The sequence below is a fragment of the Somniosus microcephalus genome, chromosome 13 (assembly GCF_052327205.1).
Source record: "Somniosus microcephalus isolate GS21.2 chromosome 13, FLI_Smic_1.0, whole genome shotgun sequence".
NCBI classification, from domain to species: domain Eukaryota; kingdom Metazoa; phylum Chordata; class Chondrichthyes; order Squaliformes; family Somniosidae; genus Somniosus; species Somniosus microcephalus.
Window position 1 is genome coordinate 154,231,217 of NC_140999.1, and position 21,115 is coordinate 154,252,331.

Sequence of the window (21,115 nt, forward strand, 5' to 3'; positions counted from 1 at the left end):
TTTCCTAATTTTTATACCATATTAAGATTGAAGCATTGCTGACTAGTTTGTATCATTACACTTACTGAAGTGATGGACTACAGAAAAGATTATCTTCTGAATCCACTCTATGAACTGAAAGCTGAGCAACATTATTCACTATTATCCAGCACAATTGAAGCAAATTGTATTACAGTATGAAGGATGAGGGTGAAAAACTGATACATTTCATTGGTGCTTTCTAGTTTGTGGCTGACTGCTCAAAATGTCATCCTTTGGAGATTTTTGCTATTTATGCCCCCCCCCCCGCCGCCTCCCCCCCCCCAAAAAAAGGCAATGGGCATGCAGTGCATTTAAAAGGATGTTTACTTTTCCTTGGAAACCTTTTAACATATTTTAATAGAAAACCTTCTTTAATCGCTATAAAGTACATCTTTCCAAATTGCAGCACAATCCATCTGCTTCTAATAAATTAGAGTATAATGAAAAACGACTTCTAGGTGTTAAAAAAGTCAATATTCCAATTCATTCACGACAGCACAGAATCAAACAATATTCCTGTTCTAATGAAATTGCTACCTCCATGTGGTGAAAATCTGTACACTCAACATGCCCATTGCTTAGCAGTGGAATACTCCGTACAGATTGAAGGAAACCTGCTACTCATTTCTGCTGACAGACTGACTTAATTATGATTACAGGAAAAACTTCACTCCAGTTCAGGTTCAGGAGCCACCCTCTGATTTGTGTTGTTTTTAAGCAATTGGAGGGGGTGTGCAGGAGAGAACCCTAGGGTATTTTGAATTTTGGCTGAGGCAGACAGAATATTTTGTTATTCAAAATCATACAAGTATGGCTAAAAATCAAGGCTTCATAAACCACCGGCAGTCACGGGAATCCCCCCCTCCCCACCCCAATACTAGATCATTAGAAATTAGGTCATATTCGCCAGGAGATCATCCAAGAACACAGACCTGTTCCACCACTATAGCACCAGGAAACATATATTCTCAGCCCCAAATCCACTAGGGCATCAAGCATATACTAGATATGAGTACTAGATCGCATATTAGATTCATAACGTGCACACCCTGATCATGACAAAGACAAATAATAAAAATAAACAATTGTAGCAGCAGCCAGTGTGATGATGAGGCAATGGAAGGCTGCACTGGCATCGCTTTGACCACGCTCAATCAGCTCCGATGGACGGGTCACATTGTCCGCATGCCCGATATGAGACTCCCAAAACAAGCACTCTATTGGAGCTCCGGCACGGCAAGAGAGCCCCAGGTGGGCAGAGGAAACGCTTCAACGACACCCTCAAAGCCTCCTTGAAAAAGTGTAACATCCCCATCGACACCTGGGAATCCCTGGCCCAAGACTGCATAAAGTGGAGGAGAAGCATCCAGGAAGGCGCCAAACACCTCGAGTCTCTTCGTCGGTGTTAAATCCGTGAATCTTAAGGTATGGCGTTCTTCAATAAATAGACGGAGACTGCAGACGAACAATCAACAGGTGTTTACTGGATGAGGGTAATCTAAAAACTAACAGTACAGATCCCTACTCAGGGTTTATATACAGGTGTGGTCACTGCCGGTACTACAGTATACAGGAGCTGTAAAAGTAGTTCTCCTCTTAAAGGTACATACACTACAATTCCTCCCCTTTTAGATTAACAGTACCATAACATTGAATTAACAGTTAACACTTTTAACATGCACATTAACTGAAATAGTCCATTTATAGATTCAGTCTTTGGGTCGGCTTCCTGATCCTTTCTGGATAGCGCCTTTCCTGAGTGTCTTGCTCTTGGTGCGGAGGCGATTCTGGCCCCCTGTCATCGGTTAGTTCATCAGCTTCCGATGCTACTGTTTCTGGGGTAGATGCTACCAGTAGTGAGTGAGGAGGACATTAAAAACCTGCAAGGGGACATAGACAGGCTAAGTAAGTGGGCAGAGATTTGGCAGATGGAATACAATACTGGAAAGTGTGAGGTGATGCACTTTGGCAGGAAAAATCGTAGAGCAAGTTATTATCTTAATGGCAAGAAGCTGGAAAGTACTGAAGTACAAAGGGATCTGGGGGTCCTGGTGCACGAAACTCAAAAGGTTAGTATGCGGATGCAGCAAGTGATTAAGAAGGCCAATGGAATGTTGGCTTTCATTGCTAGGGGGATAGAATATAAAAATAGGGAGGTATTGCTTCAGTTGTACAAGGTATTGGTGAGACCGCACCTGGAATACTGCGTACAGTTTTGGTGTCCATACTTAAGAAAGGACATACTTGCTCTCGAGTCAGTACAAAGAAGGTTCACTCGGTTAATCCCGGGGATGAGGGGATGGACATATGAGGAGAGGTTGAGTAGATTGGGACTCTACTCATTGGAGTTCAGAAGAATGAGAGGCGATCTTATTGAAACATATAAGATTGTGAAGGGGTTGGATCGGGTAGATGCGGGGAGGATGTTCCCGATGATGGGTGAAACTAGAACTAGGGGGCATAGTCTTAGAATAAGGGGCTGCTCTTTCAAAACTGAGATGAGGAGGAACTACTTCACTCAGAGGGTGGTAGGTCCATGGAATATGCTGCCCCAAAAAGCTGTAGAAGCTACATCATTACATAAATTTAAAGCAGAAATAGACAGTTTCCTAGAAGTAAAGGGAATTAAGGGTTACGGGGAGCGGGCAGGAATTTGGACATGAGTCTAGGTTCGGATCGGTTATGGCCCTGTGGGTAGCGGAGCGGGCCCAGGGGCCGTGTAGCCTGATCCTGCTCCTATTTCGTGTGTCTAATTCTGTTAGATTCAGGAGATGGTTCTGTGATAGTGGATTGGCGGTTAGGATCAGATCAGCCATGATCTTATTGAATGGCGGAGCAGGCTCGAGGGGCCGATTGGCCTACTCCTGCTCCTATTTCTTATGTTCTTGTGTTCTTATGTCAGGTTCATCACCAGGTACGCGAGACATGGGGTTGACTCGTTCCTGTGACGCTAGGATCTGGTCGACATGGCGCCTCACAATGATCTCCCCAACATCCACTGTGTACATTAGTGGCCCCTGCCGTGTGCATATCGTTCCTGGTTGCCATTTCTCTGTTCGGTAGTTGCGGGCCAAGACTGGTTGTCCTACATTGAAGCTCCTTGTCGGCTTCTCATTGATGTGCTGGAATTGCTTATTCTCAATATTTCTTCGTACATTTGGTCTGAACAAATCCAAATGAGATCTCAACCTTCGGTTAAAGAACATCATGGCCGGGGTCTGGTTGGTAAATGCATATGTTGCATTTCTGTAGGCTAACAGGAAATTGTCCACCTTATGCTGCAGTGGAATGTCATCATCGCACATGGCCCTTACTGCCTTTTTAAAGGTTTGTACGAACCTCTCAGCCAATCCATTTGTGGCTGGATGATATGGGGCGGATGTGTAATGCCTTACCCCATTCCTTCTCATAAATTTCCGAAACTCTTCGGACACAAACTGTGGTCCGTTATCAGAGCAAATCTGCTCTGGCAAGCCGTTCCTGGCAAATATGGTCTGTAGGACTGCAATCGTTTTCTCCGTAGTGCTGGAGGACATTTTGATCACCTCAGGCCATTTTGAGTGCGCATCCACTGCTATTAAGAATATTGAGTCCATGAATGGACCAGCAAAATCAATATGCACCCGTTGCCATGGAGAGGAGGGCCACTCCCATGGGTGTAGAGGGGCATGTGGTGGTGCATTTTGGACCTTCTGGCATCCTGAGCAGCTCTTTGTTAGGTCCTCGATTTGTTGATCGATCCCCAGCCACCACACATAAGCCCTAGCAAGGCTTTTCATTTTCACCCCTCCCAGATGGCCTTTATGAAGCTCATTGAGCACTCTCTCCCTTAACTTGGGTGGAATTACCACTCGGGATCCACACATCAATGTCCCCTGGCATACTGACAGCTGTTCTCTTCTGGAGGAGAATGCTGGCAACAGTGAGTCGCCATGTGTTGGCCATCCCTTCACCGTCAAATCATATACCCGAGACAGTGTCGGATCATTTCGGGTCTCCTTCTCTATATCTGCGTTAGTTACTGGCAAGCGTTCAATTATAGTTGAATAAAATATTTCAACAGGGTCCACTGCTGGTACTTCCTCCGCAGTAGGCAGTGGCAGGCGTGATAGCCCATCAGCCTTTCCATACTGTTTTGTGCCCTGATACTCTATTTCATATTGGTTCGCCCCTAGAAAAAGGGACCATCTTTGTAGCCGTTGCGCAGTCATCACCGGAACGCCCTTCTTTGGATTAAAGATGGAGACAAGTGGTTGGTGGTCAGTCAGCAAGGTGAACTTCTGCCCGTGCAGATAGTGGTTGAACTTTTTCACTCCCCACACTAGGCTGAGGGCCTCCCTGTCAATCTGAGCGTAGTTGCGCTCGGCTGAGGTTAGTGACCGAGACGCAAAGGCTACTGGCCTCTCCAACCCGTCTGGGAATTTGTGCAACAGCACCGCTCCAATACCATAGGGTGATGCATCACACGCCAACCGAATTGGTAGTACTGGGTTGAAATGAGCCAACACCTCTTTTGATGTGATCAATTCTTTGCACTTCTGGAAAGCTCGTTTACATTCGTCATTCCACTTCCATGGTACCCCCGTTTGCAGTAGGGTGTTCAGTGAGTGTAATACTGTAGACAAACTTGGTAAGAACTTATGGTAGTAGTTCACCAGCCCGAGGAATGACCTCAGTTGTGACACATTTTCCGGTGCTGGAGCCTTGACTACTGCCTCAATCTTTTCAGGGGGCTTATGTAACCCCTCTTCATCAATAACGTGGCCACAATACGAGATCTGCTCCTGGAAAAACTCGCATTTGTGGTGATTAGCTCGTAGCCCATATTCCTTCAATCTAGTGAGCACCTGCTCCAGGTTGGCGAGGTGATCACTGTCATTTTCGCCCGTGATCAGGATGTTGTCCAAATAACACTGGGTCCCTGGAATCCCTTGCAGGACTTGATCCATTGCCCTTTGCCAAATAGCCGGAGCTGATGCTACCCCGAACACCAGCCGATTGTATTGGTAGAGGCCTTTGTGAGTGTTGATCGTGAGGTATTGTTTCGAGGCTTCTTCTATCTCCATTTGCAGGTACGCCTGGGCCAGATCAATCTTAGTGAAGCGTTTTCCTCCAGATAGCGAGGCGAAAATATCTTCAATCCGCGGAAGCGGATATTGTACCGTGTGAAGGACTGGGTTCACTGTCACCTTAAAGTCCCCACAGATGCGAACCTTCTTTGGTTCCCCAGGCGTATTACTCAACGACCTCTTCATTACAGGAACGATGGGTGTAGCCCACTCGCTCCAGTCCACTTTGGACAGTACTCCTGAATGTTCCAAACCTTCCAGCTCTGCTTCGACGGCTGGGCGGATCGCATAAGGCACCGGTCTAGCCTTAAAAAACTTTGGGCTTGCATTTTCCTCTATTTTGATCGTCGCTGTTATGCCTTTTAGTGTTCCGAGTCCCTCCTGGAACACTTCTTGTGCGTCAGTTAGCATTTTTGACAGTCGTCCAGGTGTGACGTCATCATCCTTTTTGGCCTCTACCGTCAGTGCCTGTATGGAATGCCAATCTAACTGTATCTTCCGGATCCATTCACGTCCTAGTAGTGGTGGTCCTCCATCTGGCAATACATATAGGTCCATTTTTGGTGTTTCCTTGCCATTGTATATCACGTTCACCCTTATTTTTCCTTTGGGGTAGGCTTTTTGCCCCTTGTACGTCTTCAAGACAATCTCTGTATCTCTCAAGGGTATATGTGAGAATAGCCGCTTGTAGTCCCTTCGGTTTATGACTGTTAGGGCTGATCCTGTGTCCAATTCCATTTTCACTTGAACTCCGTCTATCTTGAGCATGACCCAGATTGTTTGGTGATCCTCCATTTTGATTACATTATGTCATTTCAGACAACCCAGCTCCTTGCTTCCGGAGTCTGTTTCACTTTTCTGTTCGTCTGAACTACTCTCCGTCACCTTATGTACATTTTTGTACTTCTCCTGTGGAGATTTCTTGCTGCTGGTTTTCTTTCCCGACCTGCAGACTCTTGCTATGTGTCCTGCTTTTCCACACTGTCTGCACACTTGGTCCTTGAACCAACAATCCTTCTGGTCGTGTGTTGTTCTGCCGCAGCGATAACACTTCACTGCTCCATATGACATTTCATTGGTGCCATATTCTTGCGGTCTCCGTTGTATCTCTGCAGCGCCCCGTGCGGCTGCTTCGTGTGATACTGCCATGCTGAAAGCCTTGTCCAGCGTAAGATCCTTTTCTGATAGAAGCCATTTCTGGGTTCCTTCACTTTGAAGCCCACACACAAACTTGTCCCTTAACGTATCTGCTAGTCCCATTCTAAACTGGCAGTGTTTCGATAGCTTGCGCAGTTTCGTTAAATACTCAGCATTACTTTCATCTTTATGCTTGTTCCTTTTGTGAAACTTAAATCTTTCTGCTATCAGCAGTAGTGTGGGGTTTTATTGGACCTGTAGGATTGCCACTATGCTTTCAAAATCCTTATCCACTGGCTTCTCTGGGGTTACTAAGTTTTGCAGTAAGCCATACGTTTTTGCACCCATGGAATTCAACAATACCAGTGCTTTCCTGGCATCTGGCACTTCATTCGCCTTGCAGTACACTTCAATGCGTTCTACATATGGCGCCCAATCTTCGACTTCATTGTCGAACGCTGTGACACTGCCACTCTTCAGCATCCCTGGGTGTGGTTAGACTGGCTAAAATGGCGTCTCCCGTGCTCTCCCTTCTTCTCCGCTGGCTCAAAATGGCATCTCCCGTGCTTCCCTTTCTTCCCGTGCTCGCCCTTCTTCTCCGCTGCGGCTTCAAAAATGGCGTCTACCGCGCTCTCCCTTCTTCTCTGCTGCGGCTCAAATGGCATCTCCCGCGCTTCCTTTCTTCCCCCGCGGATGCTGCTCAGCCCTTGAGCACTGGCTGTGCTCTGCGAGTTTTCCTGCACGCCTCTCTCGTTGACGCCGCTCGGTCCTGAACCCCGGCTGTGCTTTACCCTCTCTCTCTCTTTTTGTTTTCCGTCGACGCCGCTCGGTCTTCAACCCCCGGCTGCGCCCTGTGCGCTTTACCCTCTCTCTTACCCCGTCGACGTTGCTCGGCCTTTTCTGTGCCGTCGGTCGGCTCCAGCCGCCGCTGTCCGGGAAGGGTCTGCGCCGTACCTGTTGCCAGCCTGTTGCGCTGGATCGTCGTGACTGGAGATCCAAGCCCAGCTCTCAACAGCCTCCCCTGCGATGCTCACTCTCTGCTGGATGACTGGGCGGTTGCTCATGGTCAACGCCCGTGCTTCTGGCATCGACTTTCTTCCACTGTCCTCCAGGAGCGAATCACTGGGAGGAAATGCAGAGTTGCAGGTAGGTTCGAATCTGCCTCGTCGCCACTGTTAAATCCGTGAATCTTAAGGTATGGTGTTCTTCAATAAATAGACGGAGGCTGCAGACGAACAATCAACAGGTGTTTACTGGATGAGGGTATTCTAAAAACTAACAGTACAGATCCCTACTCAGGGTTTATATACAGGTGTGGTCACTGCCGGTACTACAGTATCCAGGAGCTGTAAAAGTAGTTCTCCTCTTAAAGGTAAATACACTACAGCCAGGAGCAAGCGGAAGCCAAGCACAAACAGCGGAAGGAGCGCACGTCAACCCAAGCACCCCACCCACCCGCCCCTTCAACCACCATCTGCCCCACCTGTGACAGAGACTGTAGGTCCCGCATCAGACTCATCAGTCACCTGAGAACTCATTTTTAATGTGCAAGCAAGTCATCCTCGGTTCCGAGGGACTGCCTAAGAAGAAGAAGAAGAGGCAATGGAAATGAACGTCTCTCATCTCATATGAGGGCAAATAATACAGAAACAATTGAGTCAAATTTAGATTTTATGGATCTGAAACAGCCTAATTGGGAATCTGACAGGTTTTACTTTATCCTTTTCAGTCCGTTATCGCTAGTATGTAGCTAGTTTAAGGTCAGGCTTGAAAACTGACGGTGGAAGGAAGGCTTTGGGTTGAAGAGTCTCTGGATCACTTTTGAGAATGTAGCCATTTTAAGTCAAGCTATTTACTGCAATCAACTGTGAACTTTTGTCATTTTATAAAGGTGTTAACTATCAGTCTTCTTTCAGTCAGCTCTGGATGCAGTAAAGTGATGGCATATACTCCCAAAAGATTATCCTTTTCACAAATTTATATCTTTAATTTCATCCTTTGGAATCTCCTAATGGGAACATTTCCAAACAAATAAAATGTACCCTTTCTTTCATTTTTCCTCATAAACTAAAACCATTAAACACATGTCCACTGATTCTAATTGGCAATGATGTGTCCTGTAATTGCTCAAGAGCTAATGTTGTTAACCCAGCTCCAATAGCAAGCTTGCATTAAGTGAGGAGAGCGATAACTGGTGCATTCAATGCCAAAAGATTGGGCGCGCTGCATGTTAACAGCAGGAGATTACGTGAAATCTACTTAAGAAATACGAGATGTACTTCTGTTGCTTATGAACGCCCCAATCAGCACTTCTCAGAAGGTTTACTCGATTTGTCTTACAACAAGAAAATACATTTCTAATCTATTCTGTGCTTTAAATTGCTGACACCCGACTCCCCAGTACTGGTTTGGATGTCGAGTAAGCCAGTCTGAACTGTTCCTATAAACCAAGTGCCTTCCATTTATTTTTGGAAGTAGTTTCAAATTCAGCAAATGTTCCCTACAATGGAATATGCTCATGAACAGGATACCCGCTATTCTGGTAATTGATGTGCGCGAAATTACTTTAAAAACACAGGGTTATTAGACAAGAAGTTGCTGCCTAAGTTTCACAAACTCAGGTGAGAGAGAGCTGCAACTCCGAACACCAGCAGCTTTGTTGAGTTAAAATTCACTATAATAACGAATGAGCCTTCAATTTACCCACAATGACGTGAAATGCGTCAGCTTTGGCTCACTGGTAGTACTCTTATCTCTGAGTCAGAAGGTTGTGGGTTTAAACCCACAAGCACATAATCTAGGCTGGCACTTCAATGCAATACTATGGGAGTTAGAGGCTCTGCCTTTCAGATGAAACATTAAACCAAGGCCCAGTCTGCCCTTTCAGGTGCACAAAGAGCAGGAGAGTTCTCCTGGTGTCCTGGCCAACATTTATCCCGCAACCAGCACTACTAAAGGAGACTATTTGGTCATTTATCTTATTGCTGTTTGTGGGACCTTGCTGTGTGAAAATGGATTGCTGTCTTTCCCTACATCTGTAGGGGGTTGGCGTGTGCCCAGTCAGCTCTGCCCCTGACTGTCTCTGAGCGGTTCGAATCGCTCCCACACCCCTGGGTTCTAGACACCGGACTTAGGTACAGGTGGCGATACAAAAAATAGAGTAGACAACTGGTTTGGCACAAGAAAACCGTAATTTTTATTAAAGGCACAACAATATTACAACACTGGAAGAATTACTAGAATAATTACAGGCATATAAAATTACACTTATTTGGGAATGGGGAACACACGGTACGTCGAGGGAACAAACACATAAAAAATCCCCCTACCCTTATCCCACCCCCAATACCTAACTAGATTAAGCTACGAGGGGTCAGCGATTTATGCTCACCAATGGGGTTTCCTTGACAGTTCAAAACCTGTCGACTAAGCCGGTTGTGGTTTTGGGGTTCGCTCTTGTTGTCCTTTGGGGCCTGCCGTCATCATGTGGTCTCAGGACGCGGCGGTGGAGTCGCCTGTGTAAAGTACCCTCCTTTTCCTCCGTTAGAGAAATGGTGTAAAGTCTTTGTTGGGTACTTTACCTTGCAGAAATGGTTGTTCTTCTGGTGGTGGTTTGGTCGCCGATGGTTTTGTTGCGGTTGGGGTTCGGTTGGCGGTTTATATTGTTAGCTGATTTTCCTACCCATGCTTCAAACGCCAGCTTATAACTAGGCCGGGGTGTGTGCCCGCTCGTCCCCAACGCTTCTTTTTGCTGCCTTTCTCTGCTTATCGGTTTTTGCCATTCGTCTCGTCTCGTCTGCCCGGTTGCGGCCCCATATGTCCTGTGCGTGTATGAATTCGGGTCCCGTTCTCCTCCCGCGTTTGGTCCCCGGTGTTGTAATGGGCATCCTCGGTGTCGAGCAGCGTGGGGAGGGAGGAGAGGAAGAAGAGAGCCAGTGAAGAGGCAAGAGAGCTTGGCTACCTGTGGGCCTACAATTATACTCGGTTCTTCACCCCTTATCTGCATGCCAAATCAGGTCAGTTCTTTGTCTAATTTTGGCGGGCTCGTCTAAAAGTGATTACAGTCATCCACTTAAATGGGTTTCGGGGCGGTTGTCTCCATGTTTAATATTATCCTGGCTGTTTGTTATTTATGAAATTTAATTGTCTTTTCCTGGCTTGGTAGCTACGTTGAGCTGTTACCGATTATTTATGCAAAAAGGTTCATGGCCTCAAGATTAGGTCCATCCTGACTTGATCTGTTCCAAGATGAAGAATACATATTCTGTGTTTACCTAGCTGTCTGGCTTTAAAAAAGGACCAGTCTTTCACAGATCCATGCATGTTAGGTTTCGTTTCAGGATTTGAAAGGGCCTGCCTTTTGAAGGGCCTTGCTTTTAAAATCCTGCAGCCCTTGGTCACGAGGTTTCAGAAGCCATTTTGGGTACCCTTTTTAATAACTTGTCCATACAGGGTCCCTTTATTCATAACTTTCAGGGAATGTGGTAATTTTGAGAACCCTACACTCCCCCCTGTTGATACTAAACTCGCTTTAAGTATCATCCTGACAAGGTGAGCAAAATTCCTGACCCTCCATAGTCAACCTTCCCTGTAATTACCTATCTATGATCCCACGACACATGCATTTCCCATTCTGTAAAAATGTAGTGTACATAAGCATACATAGACAGAATACAGGCGTTTACACACATCCAAGCATGGAGGGGGTCCAACACCCCTGCACCACTTGGTACACACGCATCTTTATTAAAAATAACAAATCGAAAATCTTCATTAAAAACAACAAAAGAACACAAAAAAACAACAAGCTTTATTCAGAGACACACAAAAATTCAAACAGGTGTATCTCCCTCCACCTTAACATAATGTTCCTTCCAGGTCCTTTGGTTTCAGAATTCTAGTATTTGGCCTTTTCCCTTGCACTGAGTGCACACTAGGTACAATACTATTCCCAGCTGGCAAACCACAAGAATGTGGGAAGCCAGTCTAATCCATGAAGGGACCTCTATATTTTCAAAAATGTCCCACCAGGGTGGAACCACAATGTCCAATATCTTGACCCCTATCTCTACTGTCTTCTGCTCCAGAGTGTAGAAATGTTTCTGTGAGACTATGAGTATTTTGGTAAGATGTTCTGGGAGAGGGGGGATTTCATAGCTGAAATGCGCTACATACTTTTGCAGGTTGGTGAAATTCTCTTTTACAGTGAGGTGAACAGTGGAGGGTTCAGGAATGGGGACAATTCATTCCTGGACCACTTGAACTTCTGCCTCGGGTTTAAAGCAGAAACTGCTGTCACTCACCGGACACCAGCTATGCTGTCCATGCTGGTAGTGGGGCGCACCTGTGGTGACACAATATGTCCCACCTCCTATATATGCTACCTGTGGGGGAACATGGTCTTGTGCCATTACCTCCATGGTACAGTTTATAGGTTTTGCGCCAGCAGCTTTAAACCCGCACTGTGGTTTTGAATAGGCGTTCAAGTGCTGGGGACACTGTATTATGTGCGCTCCCTGGCTCCGGTACCCCGAGAGGTCAGTACCTGTCATAGCATGCTCCCACTTTATGACATAAGGTGGGACCGCTGTGAAACGGATGTGTGCACCCCCTTGAATGACTCCAATGTTCTCTACCCTGTATATCGGTGTGGGTCGGGCTGTCCCACCCATGACCGGCATCCTTACTACTATACCCATGATAGTATGGTTTGAACGTCCACAATCTACTGGGACTGTGTAGGCCTCAGAAGCTAGCCGGAGTTGACACGGGCTTAATGCATTCTCAAATGGATGGAGGGCTGCGAGGTGCTTGTTGCTGATCCAGGAGGGGACTAAACCCTGTTTTAAATCCTCCAGATTACTGCGGCTCCCGCCCAGCAACCACGCTCCATACAGCACGCACACCTCGTTCTGTGCAGCCTGGTCAGAAGTATTTCTGTCCTCTCTGATGAGGGCATTCACGGTCTTGGTGTGTCTTTCCAGCTTAGCTATTATTTCTTTTAAATGGACCATCAAGGCCTGGTCCTCATGTAACTCTGAGCCTACTACTTTATTTTCATCCATTAAGATTTTCCTCAATTGTGTTTTTAGAGCATTTATCTGTGTCTGCAGTTCTATGTCATCCAGGCTGTTGATGACAGAGGACCCTGTGTTAAACGCTGTGAAAACATCATTCCAGGCTCCCCTTCTTTGTCTCCCCGTATTACCAAAAGCTCATGGTGTGTGGTGTACAGTTCGGTTTTGTCTACATTGGCAAAATCGAACTCGTAGAATTTCCTAAACATCTCTTTTAACAAGGCCTGGTATAGCTGCTCTGTCTCTTTGGGGCACCACTCCGGTAAGTGTACCTCGGTGAGGTTTAAAATCACGGAGGCTACCGCGTAGTGTACCCCCTGGTATAGCACCTGATCCATCGGCACTAGTACCAGCCCATTTCCTAGTCCCTTGGTGGTGGCGGGGCACCCCTCCCTGTGTGTCCTTGCTGCCTGGGTCGTGGGCAGGGGCTTTCGGGGGCGGGTCACAAGTTCAGTGGCATTCACTGGGATCGGGGAGTATGGGACCATGCACGCCTTCAGGCTGGAATCCCACTTCACCCCCTCCCCGGCATCTTGCCATTGCCGGTGGAAAATGATGGATATGCCTGTGGGGCAGACCTTCTCTGACCCCCACATACAGACATAAATCCCCTGATCTGGTTCCAACCACTTGTCCCAGCACACACTCAATCCCCCGTGAGTCCCTGTTATCGTCCGATGGGTATTGTTCCCCAATCGTTCCCACTCGACTGCGAGGTTTCCCATATCTTTGCTCAGTTTTCTGAGCCACCACCACCTATCCAAAGGAATCTGTCCCTTGCATGTTAAACATACACGTTTCCCTACGGTGACGCTGACCCTTGTGGCAACGACCTGTACCCTGGGGCAAAGGAGGGAGGCCTCCCCATATGTGAACCCGGTCTGGCTGGAGTACTGAGTCAAATTGGACCCCAGCCACCCTGGCCACCTTCCTTCGTGGAAGTAGATGGCGAGCTCCTCCACACCCCGTTCGCCACCTCCATTGGTAATGATCGGTGCTCTCTCTCCTGAGCACCCATAGATGTGGGAGTCCTCCTCGTCACCTCGCTTTCCAATGCTCATTCCTATCAGGGCGAGTAGGAGTACGCCCCCCTTCATCTTGAAATCCTTTCTGCAAAGAGATGCAAGAACATATAGCCAGGTCCCCAGGAGATTCTCTGGCTTGGGTGAAGCATAGTCGAGTCTTGCAACCTCGACTCAATATAAACATTCTTAACAATACTACTACTATTTAAACTACCAATCACCTCATTTAAACTAAACTAAACACCCAAACTTAACAATATCACACTTAAATTACGTAAACTATGTACACCCGCCGCCCGTCTCCGGGCGGCCAGCCTAATTCCTGTTCGGGCTGCGGCACACCGCTCCCTTCGGTGTGGCCGCACTGTCCTGTACTTTCGGTCCCTCACAGCCTGTGGCTGCTGGCTGGGGACCTCTGCCCTCAGAACGATCCCTGACTCGAGAGGCTGCCCTTTTAAAATGGGGAGCCGGTGACCACGGTTTCCTTGGCTGGGGCGTCCGTGGGGACCTTCTGGGGACCTTGGCGGGTGGGGTCTTTCTGGCTGGTGGTTCTTTAACATGAGCCACTGCCCCCTCCGGTGCGGTCTGTGGGCTCTCCACTGCCGCTGGCTGGGGATTTTCATCCTCAGCCTTTACCTCTCCTGAACCTGGGCTAGGGGCAGGTAACTCTTCGCAGCCTGTTGCTGCAGGCTGAGGGTCCTCGCCCTCTGGTCCCTCCTCCTCTAAACCTGGGTCAGGGGCGGGGTCTTTGCCCTCGGGTCCCTCCTCATCTGAATCCCAGAAGAGTGGGGGAGTGTGCCAAGCGGTGGGCGGGATGGCCCCTCCCCTTAAACAAGCCACAGCGCCTGCCTGTGCAGTCTGTGAACTTGCTCCTGCTGCAGGCTGAGGATCTCTATCCTCAGACCTTATCCCAGCTGGCTTTTCTCTCCTCTCGGGCTTAAACAGTTTACACTGATTAATATGGAACTATTTGGTGCACCAAGGCATCTTAATGGTGTATACCATTGTAAGGGGTTTTAGGTCGCAGAGGTTTCTCTCTCTAGAGGCCTCTCTCTCTTGCACAGTAAAACCTTGAGTGGTTCGACCCACTCGCCCCTTAGATTCTATACTCTGGACTTTGGGGCAGGAACTACAATGTAGAGAAAACTCTTGTAGACCAAGTTTGATGAAACAAAATGAAATTTTATTGCATATGGAAAAACAAATCAAATGCAAGCAGATAAGACAGTACATGGGAGGGAAAAACACAAACAAATCATAACGACACAATACTAACTGAGGCAAATACAGGCATCTTATACTCTACAAAGATCATCATGAAATAAGGAAACACACGGAATATCGAGGGACAACAACTCATGTTAATTGTACCCTTAAATCCACCCCCTTATTAAACCTATCTAGATCTGATTGTGAAGGGCCAGAAACATGCTCACCAATCCAACTAGGAAGTGCAAGGTTTTGAACCGGTCTGCGTTTGGTCCTTTCAGGCGTTCCGTCTCCACGTGGATCGCGGAGCCCCAGCGAGCTGCACCACACCTCTCCTGAGGTGGGGGTCAGGGGCGGCTGGACACCGGCTGGTCCTGGATGTCGGCGGGGTCGGGAATCGTCGGCTCGACCCCGGTCAGAGGAGCCTTGGGCTGGCCTTCATATAGGTTCCTTCAGTTTAATTTTCGTCTCTTCCCGAGCCGGAGTGGCTGGAAGGTTTCTTCTCTCGGGGTTTTATTTTTTTGTTTCTTCTCCCAAGTTGGGTCGATGGCCTCTCGTTTCGGCAATGGCCCGGGGATGGTCGATGATCTCCCGATGTTTTTCCCCGGGGCGGGACGCCGGCTTCGAATGGCCTTCTTGATGTTGGCTTAATTCTTCTTCCTCCTCCGGTGGTGGAGAGGAGTTTGCTGATCTTCTCCCGAAGCGACTCCTCTTCACCCACTGCCACTCGGTCGTGTGTCTCTCTCCGAGTGTGTGTCTGCCTGAGTGTGCCTCGTACAACTCTAACTCCTTCAGTTATACTTTTCCCCCAGAAGCCTCCACTTCCCGCCCAAAATCAGGTTAGTCTTTGTTTAACTTTTGGCGGGCTGGGAGCACAGTGGGGTAGTTATTATATTTTAAAATATTTTAAATGGCCGGTAAAGGCCCATCTCTGGTCTGGAATGACCTTCATTGTTTTTAATGTCCTGCTGATCTCGTTATCTTGTCCTGGGTGCTATTCTCATGAATATGAAATTGTCTCCTTTTGTCTGGGTCAACATTTAGATGGCCTCTGTCTCCAGGCCGATCTTGACTGGATCTGCATCTAATCCATATGTATATGGGTGGGTCTGGTTTCGTTCTCTCAGGAACGACTTCCAGAACTTACTGTGGGTTGAATCCACAAAGCTGTCTGAGGTTTCGTAGGAACCATTTTAAAATGTCCCAATAAGCCGGTCACATGGTATGGTGGCCATTTTGTATGCCCCTTTTTCTGGGCTTCTTTTAAAACAGTCTTTAAAAATCATGGCCTCTTCTGCCGTTTGACCCTTATTAATATAAAGTCCAAATTTTGCGAATCCTACACATGGGGCTGGCCTTGTCTACAATGCTGTAGGACCTCATGTATAGCGGTTCTAGATTTCCTACCCGAGCAAAATTCCTCACCATGACCTGATCCCCTATTTCCCACTCGTGGTGTTTTCGGGGTTCTAACAGCAATTGGTTACTCCGATGCTGCTTTCCCATGTTCCCAGCCGCCTGCCCGTGGACTTGCTTAAGGTGCTCAAGGAGGCTCCTGGCGAACCTGTCCCGGTTTACCCCCCTGAGCTGACCTTCGGTGAGCACCGGGGCTAGCACATGTGTGGGGGTCCGCATAACCCTGCCAGTCATCAGCTCATGCGGGGAGTACCCCGTGCTTTTTGACTGGCTGGATCGGATCCCCATCAGGACCAACGGTAGGACCTCGGCCCATTTACTAGGCAAGTCCCCGTCTCTTTCCTCAGCCTTTCCTTCAAGGTCCTGTTCATCCTCTCCACAATCCCCAATGACTGTGGGTTGTGAGCAACGTGCCACTTCCCCTCGATGCCAAGCAGCATAAGGGTATTCTGCATTACCTGCCCGGTAAAGTGACTCCCTTGGTCGGACTCCACATACTGTGGGAGCCCCCATCGCAAGAACACCTCCCGGACCAGTATCCTGGCTGTACCCAGAGCTGTGGCTGTTCTTCAGGGGAAGGCTTCTACCCATTTCGTGAACACATCTACCAGGACTAGGCAGTACTTATAGCCTCCCTGGGCGGTGGGCAGGAGCCCGATGTAGTCGAACTGTATCGACTGCCATGGTCCCTCTACCCTCCTGATGTGTCCCATAGGTACCTTCCTTTTGTGGGGGTCAGGGTTGTTAGCAGCACACACCAGACAGCCGGTGCAGAACTCGCGGACATCTTCCCTGAGTCCTGGCCATCATCCCACCTGTTCCACCCGCTGCCAGGTGGTCTCAGGCCCGGGATGTCCCATTCCTGGACCCACATGGGCCAGTTGAAGGAATTCCCTCCAGTGCTGCTGTGGTACTACCCATTGTTCTCCCCTAAACAGCATGCCTTCTTTCACGGAGAGGTTTGCTGTGCTGTAAGGGCCCTCTACCCTTTTTCCCTCAGTCACTGCACTGAGGACTGCCTTGAGGACGGGGTCTTGGGTTTGGACCGTCTTAAGGTCCGGGGCTAATGCTACCCCTGCACTCCCTTGTGTCCCATCCCTACCCCTGACTGCCGCTATGGGACTGGACCCATATGGATCCCAGAAAGTGCCGATGCGGGCACCCTCCTTAGCTAGCATGTCAGCCTGCTGGTTGCCCTGACTACGGGGTTCTGCAGAGGAATGGGCCTTCACCTTATGGATGAAAACCTCCCCTTCCTCCCCCACTGCTGCTAAGATTTTCTCCAGCAGGGGTTTCACTGTGAGGGGTCTCCCGTCGGCGGAGGTGTATCCGCGGCGGGACCAGATGGCCAGGTACTCCGTGCATGAATTGCATGTGAACATACTGTCCGAGCAAATCGTGTATGGGGTGGGGAAGATTTCGGGGTGTGTAATGACGTACACTACCGCGGACAGTTCAGCCTGCTGGGCACTCATGGTGCTGGGGAGCTTAATTGCCAGGGTAATGTTTGCCGCTGGGTCATAAACTCCACACCCCGTGAGTCACTCGCCAGCAGATACCGTGCTGGAGCCGTCCACATAGATTTTGCGGCCTGTGGGGTGTATCCCGGCTCGCAAACCTATGTCCACTTCCCAAACCCCTTCTATGGAACACCGGTGGGCTGTTCCAGGCTATACCAGGTTGGCTGTGAGCTTTGGCTCGCAGAGACCCTTCACCTTTAGGTCCATCTGTGAGAGGAGCAGGGTCCAGCGAGCAATGCGGGCACTGCTCACCGTTCCATCCTTGATCCTCCCATCCAGGAGCATCTGGGTGGGTGTGTGATGGGTGAGGAGGGTGATGGGAGAGGTGCCTGTGACGATCAGTGATCTTTTCACAGCCCAATGTGTGGCCAAGAGGTGCCTCTCACAATTGGAGTAGCTCTTCTCCACATCCGTGAGTATCCTGGAGGAGTAGACCCCCACCGGCCTCAGCCTGCCATGCTGCTCTTGGAGCAGCACAGCACTCAGGCTGTCCCCGCTGGCTGCTACCTCCAGGAAGAACTCTTCCCCCCATCTATGGCCCCTAGAGCTGGTGCGGTCTGCAGGTCTTTCTTGAGCCTGACAAATGCTGCCTGGCAACCCTCATCCCACGCCCACTCCACTCCCTTGTGTAGGAATCAGAGCAGAGGGGCTGCTGTGACTGCATAGTCCTCAATATAGTCTCTGCAGTACCCAGTCAGCCCTAGAAACGACCTCACACCCGTGACTGCGTTGGCAACTAGTAACTCCTGTACCGCCTCCCTCCTAGCCTTATCTATGGCCCTTTCCTCAGCGCGTATGGTCAGGCCCAGGAATTTCACCTCCTGCTGGCCGATCTGCGCTTTCTTCGGGTTTACTTTAAAACCCTCCTGCTGAGCAGCTCCAGCAGTTCGGCCAGTAGTGGGCCATGCTCCTCTCTCGAATCGGTGAAGAGGAGCAGGTCATCCACATACTGTACCAACTGTCTGGGCTGGCTGAAGCCTTTTAAACTGTTTGCCATGCACTGATGGAAAATGCTGGGGCTGTTGTGGAAGCCCTGAGGCAAACTTGTACTGATCCTCCCTCCTTAAAGGGATGGACCAAAACCCGTTGGAAATATCCAGCACCGTGAAAGTGGTCGCGGATGCTGGGATACTTCCTATCAGGTTGGCAACTGCTGCTACCGTGGGTGCACAGGCTGGGATGTTGCTGTTGAGCACCCGATAGTCCACCGTGGCCCTCCAGGAATTGTCCGGCTTTCTAACCGGCCACAGTGGAGAGTTTACATGGGTGGCTATCGGTCTCTGGACTCCCTGCTGTACTAAGGAGGACATGGCTGCTTCCATGTCTGGCTCCGCTTCCCTGGGGAAGTTATACTGTTTCTGTGGTCGGGCCATGGGGTCCCCGTCTACGCTGACCTCAAACCCGTTGACCCTCCCGCAGTCGTGTTTGTGTGTGGCAAATGTGGCTAGGTGGGCTTGCACAAATGCCTGGAACTCTTTGGGGGTATTGCTGACCATGAGTTTGAGGTTATAACCCTCTTTAGGCTTCATGGTGCACAGGGTCCCCTTCCTCTCTTTCCCTGGGATGACTACTACTTCACCTTCCTTTCCTGTACTTGCCCCCCATAGGCAATGATTTCTTAAATCCACCAGGATCCCGTGGCCTACAATAAAGTCAGCTCCCAGGATCCCGAAGGGAACACAGGTAAACAGGCTGCGCTGGCTCTAGTCATGGCTGTGGGTTGGATGGGGCTGATGGGGTCAGAGCACCAGTAGCGGCTGCTACTCTGCCCTGGCCAGTCAATATGGACCTCATGGTGTCCAAAAATGACTCGACCGCGGCGGGAGGGATTCCTGTCTGACTTTTGGGCTGGGACTGTGGAATTCTTTTCCTTGTTATCTTTCCAAGGGTTTTTGCACTCCTTCCTCCAGTGTCCATCCTTCCCACACCCGTAACAATTGAGCTTAGTGCTAGAAGGGTTATTCCCTTCCTGATGCCACACCTTCCTACCCTGTCCGGGTTTTACCTCATGCACCTTCCCCTTAGGTGGGTGTGCATCGGTTCCCCTACCGTTCTTATAGGCTAGGGTCAACTGTCTGATCACCGTAAGTTCGGTGGTCAGGGGATTCTTGGGGTTGAACCAGACTTCCGCCTTGGCCCGGACCTGTGGCAAGCTGTTTGCCACCAGGCAACGGAGCCAGTGGGCCAGCTGATCCTGGTTCAGGAATGCCCGGTTAGGTACCCCAGGACAGGCACTCCTGTACACTGGCCATAACCTGCCCGCGAAAGCCTGCGGGGTTTCCCCTGCGAGCTGCACTGTCTTCTCCACACGGGAGAAAGGACTTCCCTCATTCATCCCCATGGCCTCCAGAACTTCATCCCGGAGCTCCTCATACCCGCTCTGCCCCCTCTTACATTCGCCAGAGAAGGACTGGAGGAGCCTACTCTCCAAAGAGAACAGCAGCATTTTGGCCTGCTCAGCATCATCGCACTCGTTGACGCTGGCTGCCTGTTCCACTTCCCTGAAGCGGACCGAGGGGTCCCCTTTTTCGGTGAGCTTTGGGATATGGCTCACCATAGCCCTAAGCTGTTGGGTGCTATAGGGTAATAAGAGGATGTAACTGGTAAAATAGATAAGGGAGAACCAGTGGATGTGGTGTATTTGGACTTTCAGAAGGCTTTCGATAAGGTCCCACATAAGAGATTAGCGTGCAAAATTAAGGCACATGGGATTGGGGGCAAGGTATTGACTTGGATGGCGGACAGAAAGCAAAGAGTTGGAATAAACGGGTCGTTTTCCGAGTGGCAGGCAGTGACTAGTGGGGTACCGCAAGGATCGGTCCTGGGACCCCAGCTGTTCACAATATATATTAATGATCTGGACGAGGGAATTGGATGTAATATCTCCAAATTTGCAGATGACACAAAGCTGGGTGGGAGGGTAAGCTGTGAGGAGGATGTCGTGAAACTCCAGTACGATTTGGACAGGTTGGGTGATTGGGCAGAAACATGGCAAATGCACTATAATGTGGATAAATGTGAGGTTAGCCACTTTGGTGGCAAAAACAGGAAGGCAGATTATTATTTGAATGGCAATAGATTGGGAGAAGGGGAAGTGCAAAGAGACCTGGGTGTTCTTGTGCACCAGTCGCTGAAGGTAAGCATGCAGGTGCAGCAGGCGGTTAAGAAGGCAAATGGTATGTTGGCCTTCGTAGCAAGAGGGTTCAAGTACAGGAACAAGGATGTCTTGCTATAGTTGTACAGGGCCTTGGTGAGACCGCACCTTGAGTATTGTGTGCAGTTTTGGTCACCTTACCTGAGGAAGGACGTTCTTGCCATGGAGGGAGTGCAGCGAAGATTCACCAGGCCGATACCTGGGATGGCAGGAATGACATATGAGGAGAGATTGTGTCGATTGGGTTTATACTCACTGGAGTTTAGAAGATTGAGAGGGGATCTCATCGAAACCTATAAAATTCTGTCAGGTCTGGACAGACTAGATGCAGGAAGGATGTTTCGGATGGCCGGGGAGTCCAGAACCAGGGGTCATAGTCTAAGGATAAGGGGTAAGCCATTTAGGACTGAAATGAGGAGGAATTTCTTCACCCAGAGAGTGGTGAACCTGTGGAATTCTCTGCCACAGAGGGCGGTGGAGGCCAGTT